Consider the following 14960-nt stretch of genomic DNA (forward strand, 5'->3'; position numbering starts at 1 on the left):
CCTTCATTTTTTATTTTTACCTTTACCATTTTCTTTTTTCTTTTAAGTGTGCACCATCTTTTAGGTCAAATACTTGCATTTGGTCTGTTAACAAGCAAATGCAATCAGTATCAACAAAACTGATCTTTGCAATGCAGAGAAAACAGAAGCTGCATCTGAAGAGTCATTCAGATGTTTTGACACACTGTTTAATGCAGCTCTATGGGAACTTGAATACTTTAACCTGCAGTTACAAAATAATAAATGTTTTGATATTTTATTCATAAAACATTGAAAACTGATGTTTGAAATTATAAAAAAAATGAAAAGGTACATTTAAATGTGAAATTAAAACCGCCAGTAAGTGAGAGCGAGTCACTGATCATAAGTGAGTCATTGTGTTTGAACCGAATCATTTAAACGGTTGATTCATTCGGGAACGAAACACCATCATGTTGCTCAGAGATGCAAAACAGTGGCTGTGTTTGGATTGATTCTTGTTTTTAGAAATAGAGCAAAAACAGGGAATATGTTGTCAAGAACATAAGTCTCTTGATATTAACTTCCTGTTTATTTAACTGGTGTATAAAATCAATATCACATTTGTAATTATATGCTGACTTTTGGAGAAAAACGTCACTCTTTGTGTGATATTAACTATATGGAATTATATAAATTATGTAGATCTATACAGTTTCTCTCCCATATCTTGAAAAATGTGATAATATGTGCACTAGTCTAGAGGATCACGTGATGTCTGCGCACACTCTGTGTTTTGTTTGGACGGGGAGGGCAGATACTCTGGTGGCGCCAATCTGCTGTCTTTTTGGTGGCTGCACAGACTTCTTTTTTCACTTATAAACTATTGTGAATTTACATTCTGCATTTAAATTAATATTACCCACTGCAAGTCATCCTAGGACTGGCCTGAGTTTATACAGTGGTGGCCGGGGGCGCCCCTGGTTAGAGGAAATGTTTTGTAATATAAATAAAAAGAAAACAAGAGTGTAAGTGTTAAAGGGTCAAGTATAGATGAAGAGATGTTTTAGTCGTTTCTTGAAGATGGCTAAAGACGAGCAGAAGTAATAATAGTGCAGTAATAAAGAGCAATAATAATGACTGACAACCACAAGAAAGAGCAGTTGTCCAAATGAAGTCCTTAGCGATCCATATTACTAATCAAAGTTTTGATATATTCAAGTTGAAATATCTTCATGGAACATGATCTTAATATCCTAATGATTTTTGGCATAAAAGATAAATGGATCATTTTGACCCATACAATGTATTTTTGGTTATTGCTATAAATAAAACTGTGCTACTTTTGACTGCTTTTGTTCTCCAGGGACACAAATATATAAACTAACTATTTATAAAAGCAATAGAAGTTGATGCAATTTCAAAATTAGATAAGGTGTGTGTGTGTGTGTGTATGTGTGTAGGTGTGTGTGTGAACGAGAGAGAGAAACTGCTTTTGTTTCTTTATTAGTTCAATAAAGCCAAACATATACACACAGAGATTACATTTCAGAGGAATAAACAAGACACAGATATATGTGTGTGTGTGTGTGTGTGTGAGAATGTAAGTGTGTGTGTGTGTGTGTGTGTGTGTGTGAGGGTGTGTGAGTGTGTGTGTGTGTTTAGTGTGACACAGAGACACTGAAGAGTTTGAATAAAGTGTAAATCCAGCGAGTAGAGGCTGAGTGAATGTGTGTGTGAATGTGTGTAAGTGTGTGAGTGTGTGTGTGTCAGAGACGCTGTAGAAGGACAGAGAGCCGCTCGACTCGTCCAGAAACACTGCGACTCTCTTACAGGAGTCTGGAGCAACAGAGATATCAGTTCTGTTATTATTGTGACGAGCAACGAATCTGTGATCAGAGCAGAACAGAATCCAGGAGTTCACATTATGTCCAAACCTACTTTCATAACTCGATCCTTTCCTCTTGATTTCTTTATAACACACTGATATTTCAGCTACTCCGCTCCATTCAGTCTCCCAGTAACAGCGTCCAGTCAGACTTTCTGAACACAGAATCTGACCCCAACCATCAAATCTGTCGGGATGATCAGGATATGACTGTTCCTCAGAGACGATCGTCACCTTTCTGTTCTTCTTAGACAGAACGAGGTTTCTGAATGCTGTGTTTGGATCCAGTGTGAGATCACAGGCGTCTGAACACAACACACACACACACACACACATTACAACACACACATTTACAACTCAACTACAAACAAATAAAACTGTGTCTGTGTGTGTGTGTGTCTCTGTTTGTGTGTGTGTGTGTGTGTGTGTGTGTGTGTGTTAGTTTTTGTGGTTTACAAGGACTTTTGACCTGAATACGCATTAGCATTACAGGGACATTTGGGTTTATGAGGACATGGTCTTGTGTGTGTGTTTACACCTGTGTTACGAGGACCCTGTTTTATGAGGACCATCATAAGAACATACACACAATGTGACATCAAGACTATGTTCTTATGATGGTCCTCATAAAACAGGGTCCTCGTAACACAGGTGTAAACATACACACAATGTGACATCAAGACTATGTTTACACCTGTAGTACGAGGACCCTGTTTTATGAGGACCATCATAAGAACATGGTCTTGTGTGTGTGTTTACACCTGTGTTACGAGGACCCTGTTTTATGAGGACCATCATGAGAACATGGTCTTGTGTGTGTGTTTACACCCGTGTTACGAGGACCCTGTTTTATGAGGACCATCATAAGAACATGGTCTTGTGTGTGTGTTTACACCTGTGTTACGAGGACCCTGTTTTATGAGGACCATCATGAGAACATGGTCTTGTGTGTGTGTTTACACCCGTGTTACGAGGACCCTGTTTTATGAGGACCATCATAAGAACATATGAGAATCTCAAGGCGTTTCTCAATGTCAAGGAAGGATCCTCGGAAGCCAGAATTTCGAGGATGCTACGTCATCGACATCCGTCGAAGGACTGTTCCAATGTCGAGGATCCTCGGAATTTCAACCAAGGACTGAGTCCTTCATTCGAAAAATATCCCATACACAGGAAAGGATGCATATGTGTAGCCTTCGCGCTCTCAAATCACCCACAATCCTAGAGTCGGAGTGTTAACGGTTTTTATTTACGTTACCGAACATTTGTTATAACTGTAGTAAATATATAAGTAAAGTTTGCCAGTACAAATTACTACCATATTAAGATTGTAATTTATACAAATACAAATTACGTTATTGATGGCTAACTGAACCGGACCTGTCATTTAACAATTGTTAGCTTGGTTGCGTCACCGGCATTTCTTTTATAAATAACTAGTTAAGTTGTCCAAAGTAATTTAACGTTAATATTATACCATTATACCACAGCGTTCTTCAAACTGACCTTTTCACTGACGCAATGACGTGCATTTGCTAGCCTGTTCCATTTACGTGTTCTCCGAATGCTAAAGAGGAGCCTCACCTAGCCTCTGAAGGAAGTGACTTGGAAGGACCAGTCCTGCTAAGGAAGTATCCTTGACATTGAGAAACACCTTCAGTGTGGCGTTTGTTTGACAAAAGCCTGGTATTTGAAGACCCTAGTTATCACCATGACATTGGGCTGTGTGAATGTGAAATATTAGGCTAAATATGGATCATTCACATCTCATTGTGGCCATGTGATATTCAAAATGTCTAATTGTTACCTTTAGATTAAGTATATTGTAATATAAGTTGGTAAAAAGTCGTTCCCCTTGTTTGAAATTTACTGTCAGGCATTATACTACTGTATTCTGCAGTTTTATCATATTTGTGTCATCATCATCATCATCATCATCATCATCATTATTATTATTATTATTATTATTTTGGCTTTTTTATTTAAATAACATTAAATAAAAAAAAACTTTCAGTATTTTCAAATGATAACTGAGTAGAATCAGTGTCTAAAGAACCTAAAGAACTCTGAACAGGGCACAGCAGCTATAAAGGTATCCAAGAAGTTCTTGAAATAATTGTGCTAGTCCTTAAAAGAGTAGAACAGATTACGTTGTCCACATGTGTTTCTAAGAGACATTGTTTGCTGCATTATTGTGGATGTTAAAAGTGAGTCTTGGTTTCATGCTGTATAACTAACACAGACACTGTGTCTCAAATCACCAGTTTTTCTCATACACAGAAATGCTTGAAATAAGCTGTCCACATTTGTCTAGTTACCAATGTCCCGGTAATAACAAGGTTACAAATAGACCAGACTTTTTTCAAACTAATAACACACTGAGACTCTTCAGTCAAGTCAAGACCATGTTCTTATGATGGCCCTCATAGAACAGGGTCCTCGTAACACAGGTGTAAACACATACACACAACCTGACATACTTCAGTATACATGCATGTAATGTAATACTTACAAAGTCATGAACATTAACTTGGGTAACACTTGAAAATTTAAATATTGGTTTGAAATATTGTAATCTTGTAAATTACATTGATAGAAGCAAGATTATAAAATAATTTAATGTTTTAAATCAGTATTTTATGCACTCATTTATTGTCACAGATATCTAATTTGATGTTCTTTTCTATATTGTGGTTGAACCGTCCACTCTTGAAGTCAATACTCTGTCAGAAGACACAGACGTAGAGAAGGTTCTGCGACTGATTGATTGATTGATTTTAATTTAAATTCGATTTTTTGATTTCATGTGTCAGTGATCAGTCAGTGTTTATGGACTCCAGTATATGTGCATTATCAATTTGTACAGTCCCTGAATCCTTTGTCTGCAGTAGAATGTTTATTTTTTTTATTTCTGTTTCCTTAATTTCAGGTGACTCTGAAGAAGGACCGGTTACTATCGGATGATCAGGACTGTGTTGAGTAGGTAATAAAATGTGCATTGCATATTTTATGAAATGTTAGATTGATGTTGTAAGAAATCGTCTCTACATGAGCCTTGCTTTTTTCATTGTTTTCAGATGTCACCTGTCAAAGAGCATGTGTTGAATGAGGAGCAGAGCTTTTTTGTCCCCGCTGAAGGAGTTAAGGAGGTATTCACATGTTTCAGATGAACTGTTATTTCAGTGCAACAGTGAATGCTCTGAAGTCTGATGTCTTCATGGGCTGTGATATACTTAGCTGTTACCAAATGTATGTAATTTAATGACGTGTTTTCAATTTCAGTAATATTAGTCGATGTCTGAATCAGGAGTGTCCAGACTTGGTCCTGGAGGGCTAGTGTCCCACAGAGTTTAGCTCCAGCTTGTCTACACACACCTGCCTGGAGGTTTCTAGTATTATCTGCTTCAGGTGTGTCTGGGGTTGGAGCTAAACTCTGCAGGACACCGGCCCTCCAGGACAGAGTGCTCTAAATACAGATTTGTAGTAATATATTGACCAGTACCTTTTAAGGTCTGTAACGTAAATGTTCTTTTATGATTTTAAATGATCTTATTAACTAAATGACCACAACTTCCCTGTCATTAAAATACATTAAGTTATTATTGAAAGACAGTGTAGCTCTTAAAGTATCACATGTATGTTTTAGGAGAACATTGAGCTTGAAGGTACGTCCATCCTAGCATGCGTAGCACAGCGGGTCTTTTAAACTCACAGGAATGTTTAAGGCAACTCTTCTCTGAAATATGTCTTGTGTTCACTGTAGAATGTAGTGTCTTTAGGAATGGTTTATAAATAGTGTGTGATTGTGTTTGACTTCTGAATGCAGATGTTTTTCATGTTCTGAGTTTTATTTTTCATTGAAGATGAGATCAACATGACAGATTCTGATGACGCTGATCCTGAATAAAGTGATTCTGATGATGAGGCTCTTGCTGGAGCTGCGGGAGACTCCAGTAATGCTGGTATGTGTCAGCTAAGTGTTTTTTAAAAATAATAAAAGTTAAAAATATTATTGGGTAACGCTTTATTTTAGGGTCTCTAAACTACAGTGGTGTGAAAAAGTGTTGGACCCCTTCCGGATTTATTTTTTTGCATGTTTGTCACACTTTAATGTTTCAGATCATCAAACAAATTTAAATATTAGTCAAAGGTAACTAACATAAAAGTAAACACAACATGCTGTCTTTAAATGAAGGTTTTTATTATTAAGGGAAAACAAAATCCAAAACTACATGGCCCTGTGTGAAGAAGTCTTAGTGGTTTTTGCTATCCTAGGAACTACCAAAAGTCCAGTGTTTTGTGACCTTAGGGAGCGTGATGGATTGTAGTGTGAAGGCTTGTTAGGTACGCAGGAGCTAAACCATTTAGGGTCTTATAGGTAAGTAATGATAATTTGTAACTGATATGGAACTTAATAGGTAGCCAGTGCAGAGACTGTAAAATTGTGGTAATATGATCATATCTTCTTGACCTGGTAAGGACTCTAGCCACTGCATTTTGGACGACCTGTAGCTTGTTTATTGACGAAGCAGGACAATCACCTAGAAGTGCATTACAATAGTCCAGTCTAGAGGTCATGAATGCATGAACTAGCTTTTCTGCATCAGAAACAGATAACATGTTTCGTAGCTTGGCAATGTTTCTAAGATGGAAGAATGCAGTTTTTGTAACATGGGAAATATGATTTTCAAAAGACAAGTTGCTGTCTAATATAACACCCAGATTTTTGACTGTAGAAGTAGTAACAGTACATCCGTCTAGTTGCAGATTGTAATCTACAAGATTCTGTGTAGTGTTTTTTGGTCCAATAATTAGTATCTCTGTCTTATCTGAATTTAATAGGAGAAAATTATTGGTCATCCAATCTTTTACATTTTTAACACACTCTGTTAGCTTAGATAATTGAGAAGTTTCATCTGGTCTGAGTATCATCAGCATAACAGTGGAAACTAATCCCATATTTTCTAATAATATTACCAAGGGGCAACATGTATATTGGAAATAGAAGGTGACCTAGGACGGATCCTTGTGGCACTCCATATTTTACTGATGATAAATGAGATGATAAACACCCCATTTAAATAAACAAAATGGTAGCGATCGGACAGGTAGGATCTAAACTATCTTAGAGCCTGCCCTTCAATACCTGTATAGGTTTGTAATCTATCTATGAGGATGTCATGATCTATGGTGTTGAATGCAGCACTAAGATCAAGTAAAACTAGCAATGAGATGCAGCCTTGATCTGACGCAAGAAGCAGATCATTTGTAATTTTAACAAGTGCAGTTTCTGTGCTATGGTGGGGCATGAAACCTGACTGAAATTCTTCATACAGATCTTTTTTTTTTGCAGGAAGAAGCTCAATTGAGCAGACAAAACTTTTTCTAAAATTTTAGACATAAATGGAAGATTTGAAATAGTTTAAATAAATAGATTTTGAAATAATTTGCCAGTTCACTAGGATCTAGTTGTGGTTTCTTAATAAGAGGCTTAATAACCACCATCTTAAATTGTTTTGGGATGTGACCTAAAGATAACGATGAGTTAATAATATTGAGAAGCGTTTTTTCGCCTACTCTTTCAGTAATTTACTGGGTACAGGATCTAATAAACATGTTTTTGGTTTAGATACAGTGACAAGTTTATTAAGCTCTTCCTGTCCTATAGTTGTAAAGCACTGCAGTTTATATTTGGGTGCGATGGATGAAACTGAAGTGTTAGACGCTGTAAAATTGACATTTGTTATTGTATTTCTGATGTTATTTATTTTATTAGTGAAGAAATTCATAAAGTCATTACTATTAAATGATGGAATATTAGAATCAGGTGGCGTCTGGTTATTTGTTCATCTAGCCACTGTGCTAAATTTGTGGAACAGCACTGGACAACCTTCCCAGGAGTGGCTGGCTGACCAAAATTACCCCAAGAGCACAGTGACGACTCATCCAAGAGGTCACAAAAGACCCCACAACAACATTCAGAGAACTGCAGGCCTCACTTGCCTCAGTTAAGGTCAGTGTTCATGACTCCACCATAAGAAAGAGACTGGGCAAAAATGGTCTGCATGGCAGATTTCCAAGACAAAGACTAAAGGCTCGTCTCAGTTTTGCCAGAAAAAATATTGATGATTTTTGATGACAACAAAAGTTGTGTGTCCCGTAATGTCTGGCGTAAAAGTAACACCGCATTTCAGAAAAAGAACATCATGCCAACAGTACAATATGGTGGTGGTAGTGTGATGGTCTGCTTCTGGACCTAGAAGACTTGCTGTGATAAATGGAATTCTGCTGTTTACCAAAAAATCCTGAAGGAGAATGTCCGGCCATCTGTTCGTGACTTTAAGCTGAAGCAAACTTGGGTTCTGCAGCAGGACAATGATGCAAAACCCACCAGCAAGTCCACCTCTGAATGGCTGAAGAAAAACAAAATGAAGACTTTGGAGTGGCCTAGTCAAAGTCCAGACCTGAATCCTACTGAGATGCTGTGACATGACCTTAAAAAGTCTGTTCATGCTTGAAAACCCTCCAGTGTGGCTGAATTACAATTCTGCTTAGATGAGTCGACCAAAATTCCTCCACAGCGCTGTAACAGACTCATTGAAAGTTATCACAAACACTTGATTGCAGTTGTTGCCGCTAAGGGTGGCCCAACCAATTATTAGGTTTAGGGGCAAACACTTCTTCACACAGGGCCATGTAGTTTTGACTTTTGTTTTCTCTTAATAATAAAAACCTTCATTTAAAAACTGCATGTTGTGTTCACTGGTTTTCCTTGACTAATGTTTAAATTTGTTCGATGATCCAAAACATTAAAGTGTGATAAACATGCAAAAAAATAAGGAACCAACACTTTTTCACACCACTGTATTGTCTTATTAGCGTGCATATTATTATTAGTAGTAATTAAGCACTTATTAATGCCTTATTTTAAATGACCTTATTCTACATTCCTAATCTTACCCAATACATTAATGTAACAACTGCCTTATTTACTAATAATAAGCAGCAAATTAGGAATTTATTGAGGGAAAAGTTGTAGTTAATAGTTCATAAGTGTTCCCTATTCTAAAGTGTTACCTTATATTGTATTAATCCAGCATTACTAACAGAATATTACTCAAATTAGGGATGCATCAGTTTTGTATTGGTGTATTATCTGGCTATACCAATATGTTGATACTTAGTGTTTAGGCAAAAAACTGATAAATGACTGTTTCAAAAATAAACGTTTAACAGGCCAATTCCATTAGAATATATATACTGTATATATATGTCTTTTCTGTTTGAGTTACTTCTGAGTTTCCTGATCATTATATGACTGTTTGTCTGCAGGTGTTCAGAAGATGCCCATTGAGAGCACCACTGAAGTTCCTGAAGGTACCAGAGGTTTAAATTGCAATAGCACCATCAATGTAAGTACATGAGCTCTCGTAGAGTTACAACTCACTAAAGTGTGTATTCTTCTGTACAGAGAGTGAGAGTGAGGCAGAAACTGAAAACACACGGAGAGGGCAGAAAGTGTCCTGGTCAAACACTGAAGTTACAGCTGTAATCAAACATTTTAAGGACCACAGAGCTAAAGGAAAACTGGCCACAATGACTGAAAACCAGCAGTGTAAAACTGCTGAGGATCCTGTTTTGGTGAGATGCAGTGCACAGAACATACAGGATTTTGTAAGAAATCGAGGAATTATCTTAAAAAGGAAAACCCAAAGCAAGTGATGTTACAGTACATCCTGTGTCTTGATGCCATTCTATTATCATGAGCACTTTGGTTGTTGTTTTTATTTCCAATAGTGCAAAACTGTTATAGCAGCAGTTCATACAAATATCTCCATGTAGAAAACAAGTTCAATTGTTAGTTTGTCAAAAACTTTTCATTCTGGAAGTGAACGATTCCTTTACAGATAAATCAGTTTCTCTACACATCTGCAGCATGTATTGTGTGCTCAGAGTTAATCGCATGTTTACTTTTTCATTCTGGAAGTGAACCATTCCTTTAAGGATAAATCAGTTTCTCTACACATCTGCAGCATCTATTGTGTGCTCCGAGTTAATCTCATGTTTACTGTGTGTTTAGTAGGGATGCACTGATCATGATTTTTCATAGACGATACCGATATTTATTTATTTTTACAAGCAAACTGGCCGATTCCGATACAGATTTCCGATTATTATTATTATTATTATATTATTTTTTTTAAACAACAAACAAGAAAGGAAAGTATGCATAAACAAGATGTTTATTTGGTATTTAATAGGCCAAACTGGCTTTTGGCTATTGAAAACAATAACTGTAACCATCTGAAATTAATGGCAATAACTGCACAGTGTCACACACCTGGACTCATTTAGTGTGTTTTTGCCCGTGACCCAGTTTCTGTCTTTCCGTGTTTGATTAGTTCCCAGGTGTGTCCATTATCTTCCTCATGTGTTCCATGTCCCTGTTAATTTAATGATTCCATCCACCTGTGTTTCCCCAATTATCTGTTGTACTTAAGCCTTGTCCTTTCAGTTCTGTGTTGTCGGGTCTTCATTTGCACTTGCTACTTACGTGTGTCTACCTCTGTGCTCCATGTTGGATATCCCCTGTGTTGGATATATTAAAAGCCTTATTCCGTTTATCCTCGACTCCGTATTCCTTCAGGCAGCGTAAAACCGTGACAGAAGACCCGACCTCAAAAGAGAAAATAGAAAACTGCGTGTTCTTCCCTCCGTTTTGCTTTTGTTTTTTCACAGTGTTTTCTTTTCTTAGTGTCTATGGATCCCCTCTATCGTCCCGAATTCCTCATCCTCCTGCTGAAGCAGGAAGGACGTTCTCTCGAGGACCATACCAGACAGTTTTTCCTATTAGCTAATGCCACCAGCTACCCGGACGGCGCGCTCTGCACCTTCTACAACACCAGCCTGAACTCCAAATGCAGAGCGTTGTCGTCCGAAGATGGTCCTCGAGAGGATTTCGCCGCATTTGTGGAGTGGACTCTGGCGAGAAATGGGTCATCTCTCACCATCTGCCCCATAGAGGACCTCGCCAGCCCCACTCCCGACCCAGAGACCAGCCAGCCACCATCACGCCGCACGGAGCCAGAGCCCACCGCAGCCGCAGAGTCCGAGCCATCCACTGACAGGGAGCCGGATCTCGAGAGCGCGACTGACCAGGTGTGTGAGCCGGCAACACTGTGCATCGTGGGAGTCCTCGTGGAGATCGAGGGCATGGAGGAAAGCCCTGCCCACACTCCTGCAACTGAGGGTGAGCTGTATACAGTCTCTGAAAGTTATATGGAGCAAGTTCTGGATCTGATGGACTGGTCTACGGAGGTAATCCCTAATATTCCTGTTTCCCCGCTGGTTCCGTCCAGCCCTGATTCCCCGGTATACCCTCTCAGTCTCCCACTCCTACCTCCTCCAGTCATTTCCTCTGCTCCATTTCTGCTGGTTCCGCCCAGCCCTGAGTTTCCTGTATCTCCGCTGGTTCTGCCCAGCTCTGAATCTTCTGTTTCTCCGCTGGTTCCGCCCAGCCCTGAGTTTTCGGTTTCTCCGCTGGTTACGCCCAGCCCTGAGTTTTCTGTTTCTCCGCTGGTTACGCCCAGCCCTGAGTTTTCTGTTTCTCCGCTGGTTACGCCCAGCCCTGAGTTTTCTGTTTCTCCGCTGGTTCCGCCCAGCCCTGAGTTTCCTGTATCTCCGCTGGCTCCGCCCAGCTCAGAATCTTCTGTTTCTCCGCTGGCTCCGCCCAGCTCAGAATCTTCTGTTTCTCCGCTGGTTCCGCCCAGCTCTGAATCTTCTGTGTCTCCGCTGGTTCCGCCCAGCCCTGAATCTTCTGTTTCTCCGCTGGTTCCGCCCAGCCCTGAATCTTCTGTGTCTCCGCTGGTTCCGCCCAGCCCTGAATCTTCTGTGTCTCCGCTGGTTCCGCCCAGCTCTGAATCTTCTGTGTCTCCGCTGGTTCCGCCCAGCCCTGAATCTTCTGTGTCTCCTGTATTCCCTCCCAGCCTCCCTCTCCCGCCTCCTCCCAAACCTGCTGGTCCCTCTACTCCTCTTTCGCTGGTTCCGTCCAGTCCTGATCCTCCTGTCCTTCCTCCCATCCTTCTCCTCTCTCCTCCTCCTAGACCAGCCAGTTCCTCGTCATCCCTGCTGGTGCCAGCCAGTCCCGCAGCTCACCCTCAGTCCGCGCCATCGGGGCGCGGTGGTTCGCCGCTGGACTGCCAGTCTCCAGCTCCGCCTTGGCGTGTTAAGGCCCTGTCTCCGCCTCCAGCCTCCGAGCCCTGGACTCCTCCTCGGTCCTTCGACCCAGCGGCTCCGCCTTGGCTCTTAGCTCCCTCGTCTCCACCGTGGCCTGTCATCCCACCTGCTCCACCGGGCTCCCTCGTCCCTCCGGCTCCACCTTGGTCAGTCGTCGACCATCCGCCGCCTCGGGACTTCACTCCTCTGGTTCCACCTCGTCACTCCATCCCTCCGGCTCTGTCAGGCTCCTCCTTCCCTCCGGTTCCACCTCCATCCTCGGTCACTCCGGCTCCACAGCGGTCTGCCGAGACCCCGCCTCCACCTTGGTCGCCTGAGCCTTCAGCTCCACCTAGGCCCTCCGGATCCTCGTCGTCACCCTGGCTCTGCGGCTGTGCTGCTCCATCTTGGGCTCCTCACCCACCGGTGCAGTCTCCGCCTGTCGGCCCCCTGGTGTCGTCGACCCTTCCTTCACCATGGCTCCTCCCGCCGTCGACTCCACCTTGGATCTCAGTCCTGGCTGGTCTCTGGTGGACCATCTGGCTCCTCCTGCTCCTGTCTCCTCCCTGGCTCCTTCCTCCGTCTCCTCCCTGGCTCCTCCTTCTGTGGTCCCTGTCTGCTGGCCCCCTCCTGGGAGTCCGTCCTCCACCGGAACCTCCTCCCAAGTTCCCACCCACGCCTCCCCCTGTTGTTTCTACGGTGCGAGGACGCACCTACCGGGAGGGGGGAGTACTGTCACACACCTGGACTCATTTAGTGTGTTTTTGCCCGTGACCCAGTTTCTGTCTTTCCGTGTTTGATTAGTTCCCAGGTGTGTCCATTATCTTCCTCATGTGTTCCATGTCCCTGTTAATTTAATGATTCCATCCACCTGTGTTTCCCCAATTATCTGTTGTACTTAAGCCTTGTCCTTTCAGTTCTGTGTTGTCGGGTCTTCATTTGCACTTGCTACTTACGTGTGTCTACCTCTGTGCTCCATGTTGGATATCCCCTGTGTTGGATATATTAAAAGCCTTATTCCGTTTATCCTCGACTCCGTATTCCTTCAGGCAGCGTAAAACCGTGACACACAGTAAGTAGCCTACATTCAATACAAACGTAGATGCTACAGACATCAGCATTTAGCTTTTGTTTTTGGATTGGGTTGAAACTACATAGAACTGGCCTTAAATTAAAAGATTAACTGTAACCATGTGAAATTAAAGGCAATAACTGCATAGTTCTACAGTCCAAACAACACAATCAACACACATTCAATAAGAGGTTTCTTAATCAGCATATAGTATTTTAGTTTTAAAATTTGGTTTTAAATTTAAAACAAGGTCTTTACCAATGAGACTAAATAAAAGTATGCTATATAAATATTATTCCAAAATGTTAAAATCAAATAATGTTGGTGCGAATAAAGCACAGATGCAAAGTGGTTCATTCATCCAATTAAAAAAATAAATAAAATAGGGTAATGATTCACATCTATATATTTTTTTTTACTTGAGCCAATGAAAAATAAAGAACTATTCTCAAGTTAAAAAATAAAATTGTGAATCATTACCCAAAAATATTTTAATTGGATGAATGAAACCCTTTTTTCAGTGTGCTTCAGCAGGTGATTTTTAAATCAAATTAAGTCAATGTAATTTTAAGGAAAAAGGAAAATAATCCTATACAGAACTGACGTTTACTTCTGACTTTTCAAACGTGTATGCAAGTTCTACTTTACAAAAAAAAACATTTCAGTTTTGTCACAGTTTAATCTGTGTCGTTTCTCATCCAGCTCGCAAGAAGTTGATCCTTCACTGTCTTCGCTTGTGCAGGGCACGGAAAGGTACGATACGCTCGAGCAGCTTCAGTGAGCACAGGAAAGGCTTTTATTTGTGCAGCAGTACACCAGCGGCTGTTCGCTTCCTGCTGTCTATTCCTCAGATGTGTAGCTCGTGTTGCCCGTGTCCAGCACACAGATTTTGAAATACTTCCACACAAATGACATGATAGCGAATGATTACAATGTAGTCTGTGCACGCGGGCGCACTTACGGAAAAATCGGCCGATCGTGTATTTTAAGCAAAAACCGTCCGGTTCCGATTTATGGCCGGTCAACGGTGCATCCCTAACATTTAGTGAGGTACTTACAACATGAGGCATGGCTTTTGATTTATAGTTTTTTTTTTAAGTTGGTAAATTAGACTTAATTATTTGTTGTTTGTTTTGATTTGTGTGGCATTCCTTTTTTTATAGAAAGATTACCCATTTTAATAATTGGCGAATTTTACGTTTTTTGTTTATTTGTTTTTATGTCACAAATTTAAGTCATTATTAAAGTACTTCTAAAACACATTGGTGTCTGTAATGTTTTGTATTGTGTTAAAGATCCTGTACTCTTTAACCACCTCAGTCTTGGTAATGCAGCATAGTGACATGTCTGTGTGTTGTGTACGATCAGGTTCCAGTAAATCACATTTGTCCCTGTAATGTTGGACGATGTGCAGTTGTGTATTGTGTTAAAGATCCGGTACTCTTTAACCACCTCAGTCTTGGTAATGCAGCATAGGGACATGTCTGTGTGTTGTGTATGGGGTCAAGTACCTGTAAAACACATTGTCCCTGTAATCCAGAAAACTGACATGTTTTGTGTATTGTAAAACGAGTGTCCTCCTAAATCAATCTGACCCTATAAATCCCAATTATGTAATGGGCGGGAAAATTATAGGAGGGGCGTGACAGTCCTTGTGTACCACCAAAATATCATATTGTCATATTATCCATTCTATTGTGTGTAAAGAAAATCCAAAGTGATATTTGTGTTCTGCAGAGTAAAACAAAATTTTTGATAGTTTTATCATCTCTGTAGGACACCGGGAAAGGGGTGTCCCCTTAAACCACCATCCAACTGGTTTGGCCA

General features: G+C 40.5%; 1 long non-coding RNA gene across 1 annotated transcript; it reads left to right on the forward strand.

Moving 5' to 3' along the window:
• Nucleotides 1-4804: 4804 nt before the first annotated feature.
• LOC113047590 (uncharacterized) lies at nt 4805-5750 on the forward strand. The gene is made up of 3 exons (XR_003276304.1): nt 4805-4829; nt 4924-4995; nt 5710-5750. It is a non-coding gene; the product is annotated as an uncharacterized LOC113047590 (long non-coding RNA).
• The last annotated feature ends 9210 nt before the right edge of the window (nt 5751-14960 follow it).

This window comes from Carassius auratus, chromosome 28 (genome assembly GCF_003368295.1).
Source record: "Carassius auratus strain Wakin chromosome 28, ASM336829v1, whole genome shotgun sequence".
Taxonomy (NCBI): Eukaryota; Metazoa; Chordata; class Actinopteri; order Cypriniformes; family Cyprinidae; genus Carassius; species Carassius auratus.